Source organism: Ixodes scapularis, unplaced genomic scaffold (genome assembly GCF_016920785.2).
Source record: "Ixodes scapularis isolate PalLabHiFi unplaced genomic scaffold, ASM1692078v2 PGA_scaffold3__209_contigs__length_174095766, whole genome shotgun sequence".
Classification (NCBI taxonomy): domain Eukaryota; kingdom Metazoa; phylum Arthropoda; class Arachnida; order Ixodida; family Ixodidae; genus Ixodes; species Ixodes scapularis.
In genome coordinates this window covers 95,007,931-95,025,114 of record NW_024609868.1, presented here as the reverse complement: position 1 = coordinate 95,025,114, position 17,184 = coordinate 95,007,931, and positions in this window count along the sequence as shown.

The following is a 17,184-nucleotide window of genomic DNA, read 5'->3' as shown; positions in this document are numbered from 1 at the left end:
GCGTGGGAAGCGTTCTGTTGCTTAAAAGGTACCACTCGAGTAATAAGTAAGTACAAGGCTGGGTACTATGATAAAAGACAGAAAAATCGTCTTTTATTATGGCTTCAGTATTTGTGACGTCACAAAAAAACACATGTCTATGTCAAATGTAAATAAGATGTTTCAAATTTGGTCGTCTCGGGAATAAACATAGTACACGTTTTTATCTTTCACTTAAGACATACTGTGGCTTCCAAATGTGGGTCGTTGCAAGTGTGCACAAAGACCAAGGTAGCACATTTCTTTGGGTATAACTTCATTAATTTTTTGGGAATTTAGGGCCTTCAGAGCCAGAAGAAACCAAAACAGAGTCATTGACCTTCCTTGGCCATAGTATATGCATCATGGCCTTAATTCACTAAAGTGGAAAAGTAGACTTCAATGTTGATAGTTTTCGCTGTTATTTGGCACCTGCGAGCACCAATCACCAAATAGGTGTCACAGTTATGCTTCACTTCTGGTTGTTGGGTTTTCATATGGAAAGTTTGGGCCTAAATCGCGAAAATAAATCCTGATTTATGCTTTATTTCTGGATCTTCGGTTCATACACCTATGGCTCAAGTATGATACTTTGCCGATTATATAATGAACCAGAAAAAAAGTCATAAAAATGCCAGAGAAAACTACTCTCGCACCAGCTAGTTACTCCTAGCGAAACCGTATTAGAAAGAACTAACGAAAGGTCAGGAGGTTTACTAAGCTTGTGCGAACTTATGTTTTTCCCTGACATGATACCTCATGATCGAAGTCATGTCGTCAGTAAAGTTGACATGTGAGAAGGGTCTCAATTTCATCTGATGACATGCTTCTTTCATTACTCGCCAAAAAAAAAAAAGCAAAAGCTCATTCAGGAAAAATTGAGGCTGAAGAGTATTATGTTTTATTGCCCTGATATCCCTTGGCAAAAAAAGCCTATATTAAGTTGTATTTTAAATGCATTTAATACACGTATTTTTTCGTATTGTATTGCCAGCGTTTGAGATGCATGTTCTAAAATACATTTTAATACATTTTAGCATGCTTTATTAATACGTTGTATATATTTCTTAAATAATCCTATTGAATATCCCTCCCCAAATCAAAACTGCAAGACATCTAGTACAGCGAATGCACGAAATATTGCTCACTCGTTGAAAGTAAACCAGAGACCCCTCCCAGGATGCTAGTCACACAAAAGATAACTCTAAAAATCATTGAGCGCTTCACACAAATTGCAATTAGAAACGTGTTTATTTTGTACTACCGGTACAATGGTAAACTGTATCGCCGCAGTCTTCTCGCGTTTGTTTTTAAAACTAAGCCTTGTATTCAGACAACGTTATTTTCATATTACTACAGAATGCACTTTTACGCTCAACAAAAGACAAGCACTTGCCACAGAAACCCTCACACATGCGACGAAGAAAGAAAACGAAAAAGAAACAACAGAGGACACAGAACTTGTGACTGGTGTCCATAAGTTAGAGAGAATAAATAGTTTCCTCTTACACAACTTCTGGGACCCGAACGTCGCCCGGACGCACATGTAAGCAAACATTAAAAACGAACTCGATTACTAAAAAAAACGATTTTCGAAAAAAAAAAAAATAAATAACGCCTGCCGGCTGCTGTCGAGGGTGAGCTGTCGTCCGTTCATTTCGGTCGGCGGCCGATGCCTGGAAATATCAGCCGACGGAGGCGAATTAGCGTTCGGCACTGGCAATGGCCGCCAACAAAGGTGGTCAGTCTCCGCACTAAGTTTTTCGCCTTGTAATCGACTGGTCGTCATCCTGTCATCCCACGAAGGCCTGTCGATTCGCGATGGCGTCCGGCACACCTGCTGACCTTCAGAGCTAGGGCACCGGAAAGTTCCACGAGAGGTGCCGCCAAGGTTAGCCAGGCGGGTGGGAAGATGGCCGCCGTGTTGATCTAACAGCCGCATCACGATGAAAATCACCTCCTCGGCACTCGAAAAGGCAAGTAAACGGCCGGGAAACGTACCGTGCGCCGTACTCGTACATCCATGAAGACTTCCATACTTCGTTTCAGCTTAGGTCCGAGCGCGGCCGGTGTTATGAGCTGAAGGGCCAATCAAACAGCAGAAGAGGCACAACGTCCATGGCGTGCTTTCTGCAGTTGATAGGACCAGCTGGTAATCGCCGTTTCTCTGTGCGTGCTCCTCTGGCGGCTAGTTCTATAAAGCCAACGAGGTAGAGGTGCTTAGAGTGTTAAAGCGGAAGTTCGGTAGCGGCACCCCCCCCCCCCGGTTGCCGCCATGTTGTACGCAAATGTGACCACTCGTCACGGGACCTCCCAAGAGCCGTGACGTCACAGGTAAGATGGCAGCGCCCAGAGCTGGCGGATGCAAGTTTGTTCGGTGCGCGGTAGCCATGATGTGCAGCTGCTTTCCGACGACTTCGGGCTTCTTCGTGCTCGCTGACGCAGGTATAATGTGAAAATATGAAGGAATGAGACTTTATACCCTTTTTGCGCAATATCGCTCTGTATCATCTGGATATAACACCTGTGAGACAGCATCAGCCGTATCGCCGTACCGGTGCTCAGATTCCGGAATCTATTCGGAGGATTGATAAACCTTTGACCGCTTTTAGCATGTAATTTTCGCGTTCTCTTAGCTTTGTTTGTACGTTGAAATGTCTGGGAATCGACGCGAAATGTGTGCGTCGGATGTAGGGCCTAAGGGAATTCGTTTCAGCCCTAAGTAACTGCATAATCACAGAAACGTTTAGCGAGCAAGCTCCTGCAATCTTTACGTTTCGTACTTATCAACAATTTTACGATATAACTTCAGGCATAAAATATATGTATTTTTCTAGCTTCGTTTGAACGTTGGAATGTCTGAAAATCGAAGCGAAAGGTATACGTCGCGTTAGGGCCGAGGGAAAGTTGTCTTAGCACTGCGTCACCGAATAACCACAGCAACTTTTAGTGAGGAAGCTCCTGCGATCTTTAACCTTTTGTACTAATCGACAATTCTAAATTTGATCGCTTTTCTTCCTTTTTTTGTGAGTGCAAAGCGCACACTTATTTTCAGCTACGAGGATGACGTTTTATTGAGTGCGGGGATGAATAAATCGTTGCAGGCACCTGCTTCAAAGCTATTCGACTTGCTATAGGAACAACTGTTTTGGTGTATGCATAGATTAACTGCACATTTTTCTCTTTCGTAGGATCTATAGCAGCAATACTTTTTTGCCATCAAGATTACATTTTATTAATTGGTCAATTATTTAATTGTTCTAATTACCTGGATAGGATGATTCATATTTGTGTTGATCCCTTGCCTGGAGAGCAGTTTTGTTGAAAAATTTATACTACCATTCCTTTCGGTCTCTTCAATAGACTTTTTTGAAAAGTTTGGCCTGCCTATGCTTCGTATCACCGTAACTTAGAAAAGGGCTACCGCCACAGCCCCCTCGAGCCAATCAGAGAGACGGAGCGAAGGTGTGTGACAAATCTGTGTAGACGGGCACTCTGATGATATGTTGTCATGTGCCCCTCTCCAATGTGCATATTGACTCACGGCCTTTGCCGTCTGCCAAATTCTGATGAAGCGAATCACAGTAGCTACTACTCTAATTACCCCCGGTTTTCATACTTTGGGCATTTGTTCGGCAAGAATGTTATGTGCGCCATCCCTGTGAATTCGGCTGAGCGCCTATTGGACCAGAATGCTGCATTAGGGTTCACGTGAACTGGGGCCCATTCTTGTGCTTTACGCGGAAAAAATGTTGACAGTTGTGTTGCTTGATGGGGTTCTGCAAAGGGTCTATTCTATTGTGTCATAACAATGCATCAACACATAGTACAAAACTATATGCTCAGAGGTGTGTTTGTTTTTGCAATTAACAAGTTACAGCAGTGTGCTTTAATGTTATTATCATATGTGTAGTTTTAAGTATCCTCTCTGCAACGCCTACAATGGCCCCTGGAGGGAATAAAGTAATAAATAACATTTTCACATACTGGAGTTGGTTTTCGGATTCACCACGTGTTCCGAAGAGGTGGAACGAGTGCAGTCCCATGCAACGAGTCTGCCAGTCTCGTATGTCCCATTATTTGATATTGAAGTGTCAGAGACGCGAGTGTCCTCAAAAGGACCTGCGCGTGCAGTGAACAAAATTCTTGCTGTATAGACTCTCAAGGCGTAAAGGCAAGCGGAAATATGTTTATCTGGTTAGTGTATCAAATATGTTTATTTCCACTTGATTACATAATTATTGATTTTTAGTAAATGGTTCCATAACGAGTTCTTTCTGCGACAGTCTCGTGTCGACGTTCAGTCGTAGTACCTGTGGACCTTGTTGTCGGATGGCACTCCTGGCACATCGGTGTTCTGTTTGGTCGAGTGGCAACTTTGACCGACTGATGCCGTCTTGTAATCATACGTCATGTGCGGCCACTGACATCTGATGCACTGAAGCTGCAGGGCTGGCTTCTAATCCGCAAACTTTCCCGGTAGTTTTCTGCATCAATGCAGCAAGCTCGAGCATGTATTGCTTACGTGGCTGTGCCCTTTGCTGTACGGTTGACTTGATAGCTGGCAACAATGTTTGTTTGCTATCCAAGCCATTTCACTTCCATTTCGTAATGGCGACTTATTCTGCATCCCACGACCACTGCAACTTGTGTAAGTCTCGTGTGACAAAGTGAAGTCTGGTGATGGTTGCAGTCCACTTTTGAGAGCAACCAACCATTCTATTCCTTCAAGTCACTCAGAATCATTCTCCCTTAAAGCTGGAAGTTATGTGCTTCGCGGCGTGGACACAGATAATTAGTGTCAGAAAATTATTAGGTGTGCTCCTTGGACGACAACGGACACCAAATCGACTGTCCTTTCATTGCAGCTCACCTGCTTTGTCGTGATTACCTCCCGTCCATATGAAGGGGATCACGAGCCTCGGAGTAATCTCGGCACCAAGGACAAAGACCGCAGAAGATAATCCTCAATGTTTCGCGGACGCTCGTCGAGACGCGGTCGAAGGTCGTTCGGCACGAACCCTTGCAGGCCAATTCATTAGTATGGGCATCTACAGTAGAGCACTGCACGGGCCCGGCCTACTCGGAAGCCCGGGCCCGGCCCGGCCCGCGGGCCGGGCCCGGGCCGGGCAGCGTACGCTTCAGCCAGGCTCGGGCCGGGCCCGGGCCACACCCGGGACGCATCCGGGCCGTCCGGCCCGGGCCAGGCCCGGGCCACACCTGGGACGCATTCGGGCCGTCCGGCCCACATCCGGCCCGGATCTCGGCCGCCCGCATAGGAAGCATAGAAGTTCAACCATTCGCTAAAACACAAGGGCAATATACATACAGAACACCAACTGAACCGACCGATCCCCTAAAAGAGGGTCATTCGGTTTTTTCGCAATTCGACGAACCTCCAGACCGAGGACCCGCCCGCGGTCTGGAGGTTCGGGGGAAACGCGCCCCTTGAACATTTTTATCTTTTATTCTCTTTGTCCGCGCATTCTTTTTTCTACGGGTAGGTTGGTGAACGCGAGGCCTTCGCTAGGGTCATACCGTTTGGTCGCCCTCGATGTGGGGTTTTCGAGCGTTGCGGTGTCCAAAAACAGGTCGCGTACGGGTCCGTCGACGGTTGACAGTGATTTGTAGGTGCACGTGGTTCTGGAAGAGTACTGTTCCCGAGCTGTAAGCACAATGGCCGTGAGCGTTGATGGGGACCTCGTGGTGTGGGTGGGGCTGTGGGCTCCTCTCGGACGATCTTTTGACTTCGGAGAAGTCTGCGACCCGGCCATCGATTTTGTTTTTCTTAAAGTTGTCAGGGGTTCTGGAGGACTGTCTTTGTGCTGTTGTGTATTTCTTTCCCGACGCAAAAAAGAAAAAGAAAAAGCAAGATAACCATCTTTGCTGTATTTCTGGCTGTGATGTTGTTGCTTCAAAAATAACTAGACCCGTGGAAAACTCTCGCCGGGTACACGCTATCGGGGCCCGGGACGGGGGGGCGCATTGTTCGGCGTTCTCAAACGAGAACGAACTGACTTCCCCACCCTGTGTCGAGTGACAGCCCTCTCTGCGTGGACGCGTGAACGAAGCCGCCTGATTGGTTAAAGTTTACATGACTGACCCTGCTGTCATCTCTTGCTTTTTAACACGAATTGCTTCGAGGTGACTGCAACATGAGTGATGTCTAACATAAACTTCAGCTACGTCGAGCTGACTTTGCCACAAGTGGACAATTGTATATGCGGTTTTCAGTTTCCCTTTCGTTAATTTTAATATGAACGTCGCCAAGTTGAAGGAAGGACTTTCACCGGGGCAGCTGAAGCTTGTTACAAAGGACTACAAACAAAGTGATGTGTGGAAGAAATTTATAAAAGTTGTTGACGCAACCACGTCAGCACCGCTGGGACATGTCCAATGCAGCCCCTGCAAAGCATTTTTGACCTACGACGGCACCAAGGCTGTCCCAGTCTTGGTGCCGTCTCCCATTTGAGCCGGCACAAATGTAAGTCATCCACTTCTGAGTGTGCGAGTGTTACTTCTTTTTTCGCTACAAAGGAGTCTAGCATTCCTGCGATTGTCAAAGTGAAGTTGACAGCGGCTTGCGTTGGCTTATGCGCCAAAGATATGCGACCATTTGATGTAGTTCACGGAGACGGCTTTGTTCAGCTCGCAGACGAACTAATTAGCATTGGCGCCCGTTACGGAAATACCTCTGCGAATGACGTGCTTCCACATCCCACAACTGTGTCCCGAAAAGTAGCCGATGTAGCGAATGCTATGAGAGATGCCACGAGGCCTGTTATTGAAGCAGCAATGAAGGAAAGTCGCTGCGCTGTTACAACTGACATGTGGACAGACGACTACAAAAAGATCGCGTATACTACCGCAACCGTTCACTACATTGATGAAAACTGGGTTCTGCAGAGCAAAGTTCTCTTCACTTGCGATTTTCCGAAGGAAAGGAAGACGGTCGAAAACATACGCAAAGAAATTGTTCGAAGGTTTTCGAAGCTTGGTTTCAGTGAAGACCTCCTGGCGAACGTGGTGTTCGTGACCGACCAAGGTGCAAATATTATACGTGCACTCCGTCCGTACACAAGGATGAGTTGTACTGCTCACATCTTGATCACCGTACTCCGGCATACATTTGACGAGTCGTGCGTGACAGAAGAGCTGCCCGCCAAGCACGAAAACATCACAGGTGTCAAGTCTGTTGTGACTTTTCTGAAGCAAAGTGGACTTGCTAGCGAGTTGCCACATGCTGTTTACCAAGATGTGAGCACAAGGTGGAACTCCAAACTGGCAATGATCCGGTCGGTATTTGTCCAGTACGAAGATATCGAACGCATTTTGGCCACCAGAAACTGCTTGCTTCATGAGTTGAACAAGTCTAACCTCAAAGAAATGATTGATTTCTTGGAACATTTAAGGAGGCGAGCGACAAGTTTGAGCAAGATAAACAACCCACTTTGCCGTTTGTGCTCTTGTGCTTTGCCAAACTAAGCAAGCATCTTCAAGTGGAGCCTTGCGACTCATCGCTTACTGTAAAACTCAAAGAGAGGGCAAAACATTTCCTGGAAGGCAAACTACAGCTCGAAGAAATGCACAAGATATCGACATTCTTGTGTCCACAGTACCGACAACTCAGCATGCTCCCTGGAAACGAAAGAAAATTGGTCTACGGCAACGTGAAAGAGAGGCTGTCACGCGAGGCACTGCGGCTGGCATCAATGAGAGACGACGTGGATATTCGAGACAACACTTCAGCTCCCACGAAGCGTAGATGTGTGGATGAGTTCCAAGAATGGTGCGATGTGGAAGTAGTGCCAGAACAAAGTGATGAAGTTGACAAGTACTTGTGTGCCGAGTATGGTGGCGAAGGTGGAATGAAGGACTTGATGCTATGGTGGCAGACTCACCATATCATGTACCCGCAACTTGCAGCCCTTGCAAAGAAAGTACTCTGCGTCCCAGCCACAAGTGCCAGCAGTGAGATAAACTTCAGCGCAGCTGGGTACGTGATGAATGAGCGGCGAACCTGCCTAAAGCAAGAATCTCTAGATAATCTCTTATTTTTGCACAAAAATATGTAATCATTGAACATTGTTGTTCTCTTCCAGCTTTATTTTAATCTGTTGTAACCTCAGTTTCTTTTTTCTTTCCCATTGTATAAGCACCTTGTAAATAACCGCTATGATTTGATTCTCGTGTTGTTTAACTTTTTTAACCGAGCTGTATAATACCTCTGTATGCTGAGTGTTGTCCCAATGTCTAACTTGTTGGCTTCACATTGTGTAATATGTCTTATATAAAATAATATTGTACTCTTCTAACTGACCACAGTCACGTACACAAGCTCATAGCCTTCCGAGCTGCTTCGATTCCGAGCACGAGCGCTCGCGCAGCTTGCAAATGCCGTGAAGTCGTCGAGTAATAGATATTTAATGAGCAGGCCGAGGGCACCAACGCGGGCTTTTTCGAGCCCATTCTGCCAGTGTTTGGACAAGGAGGCGTGTCCGAGCCTGGACCAGGGCTGAGTACAGGCGTCAGCAGCCGGACCGGGCCCGGGCCGGGCCTGAGGTCAGGCGCCAGCAGCCGGGCCGGGCCCGGGCCGGGTCCAATAAGAGAGGAGTCCCATCGGGCCGGGACCGGGTCGGGTAAGACTGCGTGCCAGCAGGCCCGGGCCGGGCCGGGCCTCAGAAAGTAGGCCCGTGCAGTGCTCTAATCTACTGTAGACATGGTCGGCCGCATGCAGTGGTAGCAGAGTGGTTTTCGGTCGGCCGTTCGCATCACCTACGTTTTCCTCGGTGTACTTTGTTCAGCGCGGACCTACATTTGTTCTTCCCGATGTCGGGAATGCTTCGGCGTTGGGGTGTCTCGTTGAATTAGGCAATGAATAGTAACAGGTAGCCAGTGGTGGTCGTTGTGACTTTGTGGCATATGTCGCCCTCGGTTCGTCAGATGCCACTTCGCTCGAAGAAGTCTGCAGTTGAAATGCCTGTCGAACTTGTTTCGAAACAATCTCGGCAATCAAAATAAAAGCTGGGAAGGTGATGGCAGGAACTAGCTTCCTTATCTCCTCCCGGACACCGTTGTGGATGATGTCGCGGATGCCTGTGGGGTTGGCGTCGAAGCTGCAGCTGGACGACTTGAGTGTTAAGACGCCGGTAAGTTGTTGACAGTGACAGGCTCGAGCTTGCAGTATTCATTCCATGTTGGAAGCCTCGGTGATATGAATCCTTCGACTGTCGACTGGCACAAAACATCCTCCATGATGGCAGTGGCGCGCTCGTTGGGGCCATGTCCTGGACAGAATCAGAAATTCGGCTCTCTCTCGTCAATGTTGGCTGATGAACGTGCACTTCAGCTAGATCTTGCAAACTTCCCACTACGTTAAAGAGGATTCGTGGTTCTCAAACCAGTGCCTGGTAGTTTCTTTCGCAAGAAGGCGATGGTTGTCCGTCCACCCATTGTGGCAGGCGACACGGTCATGTTGTTCAATACAGCCCTCGAAGTCTTCACACACCTTGCGTGAAATGGCGTCGGAGTGCGAGATGCGACGGGCATGCAAACGATGGTGGGAGCGGACGCAGTTTGCTACTACAGGTTTCTCATTGTTGGCTTAGTCAGCTTCGGTTTTTTTGGGAAAAGACGGAATTCCGGTGGTTCTCGCTGGTAGCAGCGACTGGCTCGGATTTCAGGTTCTTCGTGGTGTATTTCCGAGGTTCGGCCTTGTAATACTCGCTCGTTTTGCAGTTTTTCTGCCGGGCTCGGGATAAAACTTGGTTCACGGCTCGCTGGGGGCTTAAGACGCGGGATAATCTGCCACCCGTGTCTTGTTATTGGGCAACACGACTGAGGAGCAGCCAGGGTCCACACAGAGTGAAGGGCTATGGGTAAAGTGCGCAGCACCTCCACCAGAACATACAATGAGAGCTGAGAATGGCCTGGAACTTTCCAGAATAGTAAATATTGATAGAAGATAGCACTGGAGCAAGCATTCATGACAATATAACAGAACAGACAGAAGAGGGCCTATCCTGACCAGTAAAAAAGCTGCATTGCTTTAGTGACATTCTGTCCGAATAAATCCTCTCCTTCGGGGTTTGGCGACTGCAGATGTCGAGCTGAACTGAAATGGATGTGGGACCACTTTTCTTGTAATGAGCCGCTGCAGACTGTCGTCGCAAAGCGGCGTGAACGGGTGAACTCGGTACGTAACACGCGCGATGAAATGTCCATACAGCTTGCAATTCGCGTAACGAGTGTTGATGAAACTTTTGTGTCGACGAAACGTGCCACAGACCAGCGGAATCAATACCAACTGCTACACCTGTCCTTCGTAAAAGTGCACGTCTACGCCAGAACAATTTAGGAAGCAGCACAGCGTCACCTAAAGCACGGCACAGAACTACCAGCTTGAAGGCAGCTCTCCGGTGCGCCGCACAACCAAAGTGAGCCTTCGGTCATTTGAACGAAGCCGCACTATTGCACACTGCAAATCACGACTCACGGAATTTCCGTCGCTGAACTGTGATCCAAATATATTGCACACGCTTCACTGCAGACCTCGAAGATTCCGATAGTCAACGAGAGCACAGGAACGCCGCCTTAAAAGTTATCCTAGCGGTATCCGAATCAATCCGAGGTCCGAGCCACGTAGGGCCGATTGTCTCTTTCGTGGAAATATCCCCGTCGGTTCCTCCGTATTTTGACGTCATACCTACAACAGACACCACGCTGAACTCTGAAGTCGCTTTCGATAAACCTCATACGACGGCTTCCACGTCTGAAATCAACTCGCCGTGGCAACCGACAACGAACAAAGCATCCGACGACCTCTGGCCCAGCTGGGGCCAGCCGCCGCCTGGGCGCTACCATCTTTCCTGTGACGTCACGTATTTGGTTCGGTCACGTGACGAGTTGTCAAATTTGCGTAAAATGGCAGCGGCCTTATGGGGGCCTTTTTCGAGTGCAGACCGGAACCCCGGTTTATCGCTCTGAGCCCTTCTACCTCGTTGTATAAAGCGCAGAGAGCATGCCATGACGCTGCGCTTTTTGCGCTGTGTGGTTGGCCCTTCGGCTTCGGCTCATAACATAGGCCGCGCTGGAACCTAAGCTGAAACGAAGTATAGGAACGTTTCGGCGATGAGTAGCCTCTTGTCCTGCAGGAAGGCTCGGCTACAGCTGGCCGCGAGTGGCGGGCACATGGCAGCCATGCTCAATCGGCCGTCACTGCTCGATAGAAATGTGCCCCTCGGACCTTGAAAAGTTACACGAACGATCGAAAAACGTATCAGATGCTTTTCTTGAACAGTTATGGAGACCTCCAGGAACTTTTCAGCGAGGATTCAGACGTTTTTCGGCTAAAGACGTAGAAACTCACGGAGTCGAAAGTAGACAGCAAACACAATGTTGACCTCCCTGTAGTGTTGCCAGCTGTAAAAAAATATGGGATTTTTTTTTTTTTTTTTCATTTGAAGGTTAAAATTAAAATGGGTACATAAAAAAAAGAAAAAAAGCTTCTTGCTCAAAATTTGTTCCGATTTTAGAAGTCCGGTTTTGTCGAAGCCTACCTTGTGTATTATTTGTCTGTTTGGGCACCTGAGAAACAATACATTTTAATACTGAGTGAATCTTATTCATATTAACAAAAATGTATTTGAAATTCATTTAGATTAAATTATGAAATTAGTTCTTAAATGTATTTGAGGTGTACGTAATGCAATCATTTTGATACAGATATTTCTGCGTATCTTTAAAAATACATTTCAATTTTCAATAATAAGTGATAAACTGAAGAATATATTTTTAGTGTACTTTAATGTATTAAAAATTATAAAAATGCTTTTAAGGTACATTAAAATACATTTAGACATATTTCAAAAGCATTAAATTTCGCTACTGAATGACGTTAGAAAGAGTCGGCTGTCAAAATTTTAAATATATTTAAGGTTCCGCTTTTTCGGTTTTTATTTTTTTTCAAAAATCGTCGTATATTTTTCGGTGTCTATTTTAAAATTAGATTTTCAGTTTCTTTCAGCGTATATTTATGCCCAAAAGGTTTATTTGCTTTTTTTGGTGAATATAAAACAAACACAAATGGACACTGGATCAGACAATCCTTCTAGCTCTGATATTTGTGATCACTCAAAAATATAACGGCACAGATACATTGAAAAAAAATCGACACTTCATTAGGCAAAGTGCAACTGTAAAACAAACAAGAAAAACACAGAAGTACAAACAAGTCAGACATGAAGCTTATGCCCAAGAAACATGGAACTTCACCTTCTTTACATCAGGATTACGTGATCTTATTATAGTACACACGCATGTACTTTCCCAGGTTGTCCTCGTTGATCCACACTCTTTCTTTCCTGTTAATATGACCCTGAGCTTCTAGAATGCCTTCTCAACGCTAACAATGGGCAATGGCAGGCTGAGGAGACGAAGCGCTTCCTGAGCCAAAATCGGCCAATCAACCAATTGTGACCGCCAAGAGACATGGTGCGACGTTTTGAAGTATAACACAAGATGCAGAGCTTGAAAAGTCAGTCTTCCTTACAACGAGCTTGAAAACGCGCTCGTACGTGGCGAGTTCATGGGGCATTTCGGACTTCACGTTCCGATTGATGATGCGCACATTAAGCGAAACCGTTGTGATGGCATCCGTGCATCCTATACATTCGGGACACGTTTCGATACACACTGCTCCACTTTTTCGCCACGGACGACTGGGTGGTCCAAGTGACATTTACCGGTTAAAACTGAATTTTAGAAAATGAATTCGACATGCTTTTATTGGTTTAAGTCGAAAATGCCGAGCCTAAAAACTGACCTTTTCGGTCAAAACTGAATTTCCGAAAATGAATTCGGCATAATTTTATCGGTTTTTATTGGTTTAAACCGAAAACTCCGAACCCTAGATATATTTTACTGCTCACACGGAAAAAAATAATTACAAAATGTAGATGCCTTAGTTTATCTTGGATATTGTCTTCATTGGAAGAATATTAGCTTCTGAAAGAGAACTAGGTAAAGAGAAGGTGAGCATATAGTTGTTGCAAATAAATCGAGCACTACGTTTTTTTTTTTTCGCGCTATCCAGTGTGTTAATTTCTACGTCTGTATGCGGATACCAGAGAGTAGGGCATTTCAGAATAGGCGTTATGAATCTCGTATACGCCATTATTTTATCTCACTTTGTATAAAACGTGTAAAACGGCCGAAGTGTAAATTCCCTTCCCCCTCCCCTTTTTTGGAGCTCTTTATAATGCCATATATATCCTGGATCTAGTCAGTGCTTTACACGTTCCTTTAAAAGAAAGACGAAAGCTTAATTCGTAATTAAAATCAATCACTCGGGCAAATATTCACATTGAACCACGTGTCGTTTTGTTTTCGACTACCTACCAGTGACTTCCGAATCCCTTAAAGTCGGAGGTTGAAATGGCTGCTAATGAAGTTTCTAAGTGCCTAGTATATTGGGTAACAATGCAAAAACAGACAATGAATAAAAAACGCTGTTTCTTTTTTCGTTGTTTCGAAAACTAAACGAGTTACTGTTTCAGTTCCACCCTTGCAAGACGAAACTGTGGCGTTCGTCCTTTCCCCTTAAAAGAAAGGTATTGCAGGAACGTCGTTTCCTGGAACGCCGTTCCGTACAACACTGGTTTTAAAAACACTTTTGAAGGAAAGTTTAAAAAAATGTAATGAATGTACCTTTTTTTTTTTTCCAAAGCACTCAGAATTGCGAACAACATAAAACTTTCAGCAAATTACCAAGCTTAAGATTCGACTATCCCAGGAAATATTTATTTTCGCAGAGAGGAGAAGGAAGTGAAATGTTTAACCCACGTTTTGCTGGACACGAGCGCGCCAACACTACTTGCGCCATCTGTTGGCAGCGGTGGCGGGACGGCCCGTAACTCAATGGGACGAACTAGACTTTTTTACTTCACGAAATTCTAACCGGAGCGTTGTTTTGCTCTCAGCGACCTTTTTTAATAGATACACATTTCGTTCATCCTGCTAAATTTAAAGGCTGTATGCCTAAAATAAATAGGGCCAACTGGCAATCGAAAAAAATGCATTATCCTTATGGGAGTACGGCGAAATGCAGAGGAATTTTTGAGTTCAAACTCGATTTACAGACAAACCACTTCGTATCTCGAGTAGCTCTCTACGGTTCTACAAGCTCCCATTCTCTAACTCCATCTTGGTATTATTTTCTTCGCGATACGTCAATTCTGCAATGTGTCCTCGTCATTAAAAGAACAAAATGCAGGGTTCTCAAAATGAATTTAGAGCTGTTTAGAGCAGTAAAAAGCTGTTTCTCAAGCATATTGGCACTAAATGAGTTAATATTATTATAAAAAGTACATAATAGATGAGCATTATTATTTCTTAGCACATATTTACGGCCGAAAATTCTCCAAAAAGGGGCGTGTCATGGAACATTTGGGCAAGCGCGCCACTCTCAGGAGCCTAGGGTTCAAGTGTCAGCGAACTCTCAGCAGTAACAGAATATTATAGAGCAGGTCTACTACTATAATCCTGGAGAGCAGTTTGATAATCGGATTATTTTACGGGATATTACAGCGTGAACATGGTCACATGGGCCAAAAACCGTCCGGAAAGGGGCGTGTCACCGAAAATTCGGGCAAGTGCGCCGCTCTCAGAAACCGACGGTTCAAGTCTCAGCGAACTCTCATCAGTAACAGAATATTATAGAGCAGGCCTATTACTATAATCCTGAAGAGCACTTTGATAATCGGAATATTTTACGAGATATTGCAGCGTGAACATGGTCACATGGGCCAAAAACCACCCAGAAAGGGACGTGTCATCGAACATTCGGGCAAGCGCGCCTCTCACGAACCTAGAGTTCAAGGCTCAGCGAACTCTCAGCAGTAACAGAAGATTATAGAGCAGGCCTACTACTATAATCCTGGAGAGCACTTTGATAGTCGGATTATTTTACGAGATATTGCAGCGTGAACATAGTCACATGGGCCAAAAAGCGCCCAGAAAGGGGCGTGTCATCGAACATTCGGGCAAGCTCACTTCTCACGAACCTAAGGTTCAAGTCTCAGCGAACATCCAGCAGTAACAGAAGATTATAGAGCAGGCCTACTACTATAATCCTGAAGAGCACTTTGATAATCGGATTATTTTACGAAATATTGCAGCGTGAACATGGTCACATAGGCCAAAAACCACCCAGAAAGGGACGTGTCATCGAACATTCGGGCAAGCGCGCCTCTCTCGAACCTAGGGTTCAAGGCTCAGGGAACTCTCAGCTGTAACAGAAGATTATAGAGCAGGCCTACTACTATAATCCTGAAGAGCACTTTGATAATCGAATTATTTTACGAGATATCCCTACCAAAAAAAAAAACGGTTTAAAAATAAACCGGAATGAATCCGGAATTTTAATCCGTCATATGGGCCCCTAAGCAAACCGTAAATGAACCGGAAATACCCAGTCCGGAAACCCAACCGTAATTGGTCGAAGCGGAAGCTGAACCGTATCTGGCCAATCCGTAGAGCTTCATCGGAGTGGGTCTAACCGTATATTAAACCGTATCAGGCAACACCTGAATATAATAGAAGTAGTTTAATAGAATGACGCACCTACTGTTTCACCTTCCGATGTACTGCAGCTGATGCTACAAGCCATCCCTTACAAAAATGTCATATCAAAACTTATAATGAAAATACAGATATGGATATATAAGGAGTTGTGCAGATACGACACATGCATAATCAGTCCGTATATGGATAGATATAGCCATATCTGCCCCATTCCTTATATAACATATATAGACTGCTTTATATGATCCCGTGTTTGGGCCTGGCAAATAGGGTACCCACCTCATATAAAGCAATTTTCATGTGATGCTCCTAGCATCATATTAAAATTATTGCCATGGGGCAGGTACCATACTTTCAGGTCCAGACATAGGATCATATAATGCATTTCTATGAATATCTACAAACAATACATTTTACTGCTATCACACTGCCAAACGTGTGTTTGCGTAGATACATTGGCAGAATAGGCCACTGACCAATCTTAAGTGGCCTGGTTCGAAATCTGTAATTCCGACAAATATGTATGCTACAAAAATCAAATGCAGGCGATCGCTAGTTAGCAAACATTGTAACATATCATTCGACGTCTGAAAGTCACAGCCCTTTGGCGGGATTGGTTGTCGAGGGAGCAGACAGATAATATGGTTTGCCAAAAAAGTTTTATACATAAGAGCGCCAAAATTCCAAACAAGCACTTCCGCCGTTTAAGAAAAAATAATAGTAATATGGCACGAACCATTAAAATAAACTAAAAAAGTAATAGCACACAGACTCCTATTAAAATAAAACAAAAGGAAGGCGACAATTAAGCTGTAAACTATACAAAATTTCCAAAGTCGTTGATCCTTACTCACAGGGTAAAGTTCTGATTCAACTCTCCGGTCGAGCACAGCAGTTTTGACATGGGCTTGCTTGCTAGCCTCGTCGTTGAAGTCCTTCCTTGCACCGTGCGATGTTCAAAGTCCCCCAGTCGCTCCTCGCTGGCCTTGTTTTTCCGTTCAGTCCCGAAATCATCCCCTGTGACCAACGCGTCGCGCACACACACACGCACAGACACCATTGTTCGCCGGAAGCAATACAAGATGAAAAGTTCATTACTGCTCCTTGAACACGACGAGGTCACCACAGTTTCCCGGACTGGAAAATGACAAGGGAATCATATTTCTAACTAAAACTTAATAAAAGAAAATATAAATAAATAATGAACACATAAGTAACAGAAACCCGGACTAAATCATAAGAAAAAAATGAAATAACGAACACACAAATAAAAAAGAGTAAAAACACAAAGGACTTACACAGAAAGCCACATTTGTTCAATTAACAATGACGTTGAAGAATGATAAAAAAAAATATTCCTGCTGCGCTAACCATAACCAATATGGTGTGTAAACTATGCGACTTTGAGCAAAGCGGGAATATTTGTGATCATAATCAAATGTCGTTGCGAACTCAAAACGTGTGGCTGCCTGCCTAGGTCCTTCATATTACTATTTTCTGAATTCTGTGTTCATTATTGTGGCCGCTCAGGACCAGGCGGAACTTGATGGTGCTTCTTCCATTCCGACTTTATTTCGGACAGCT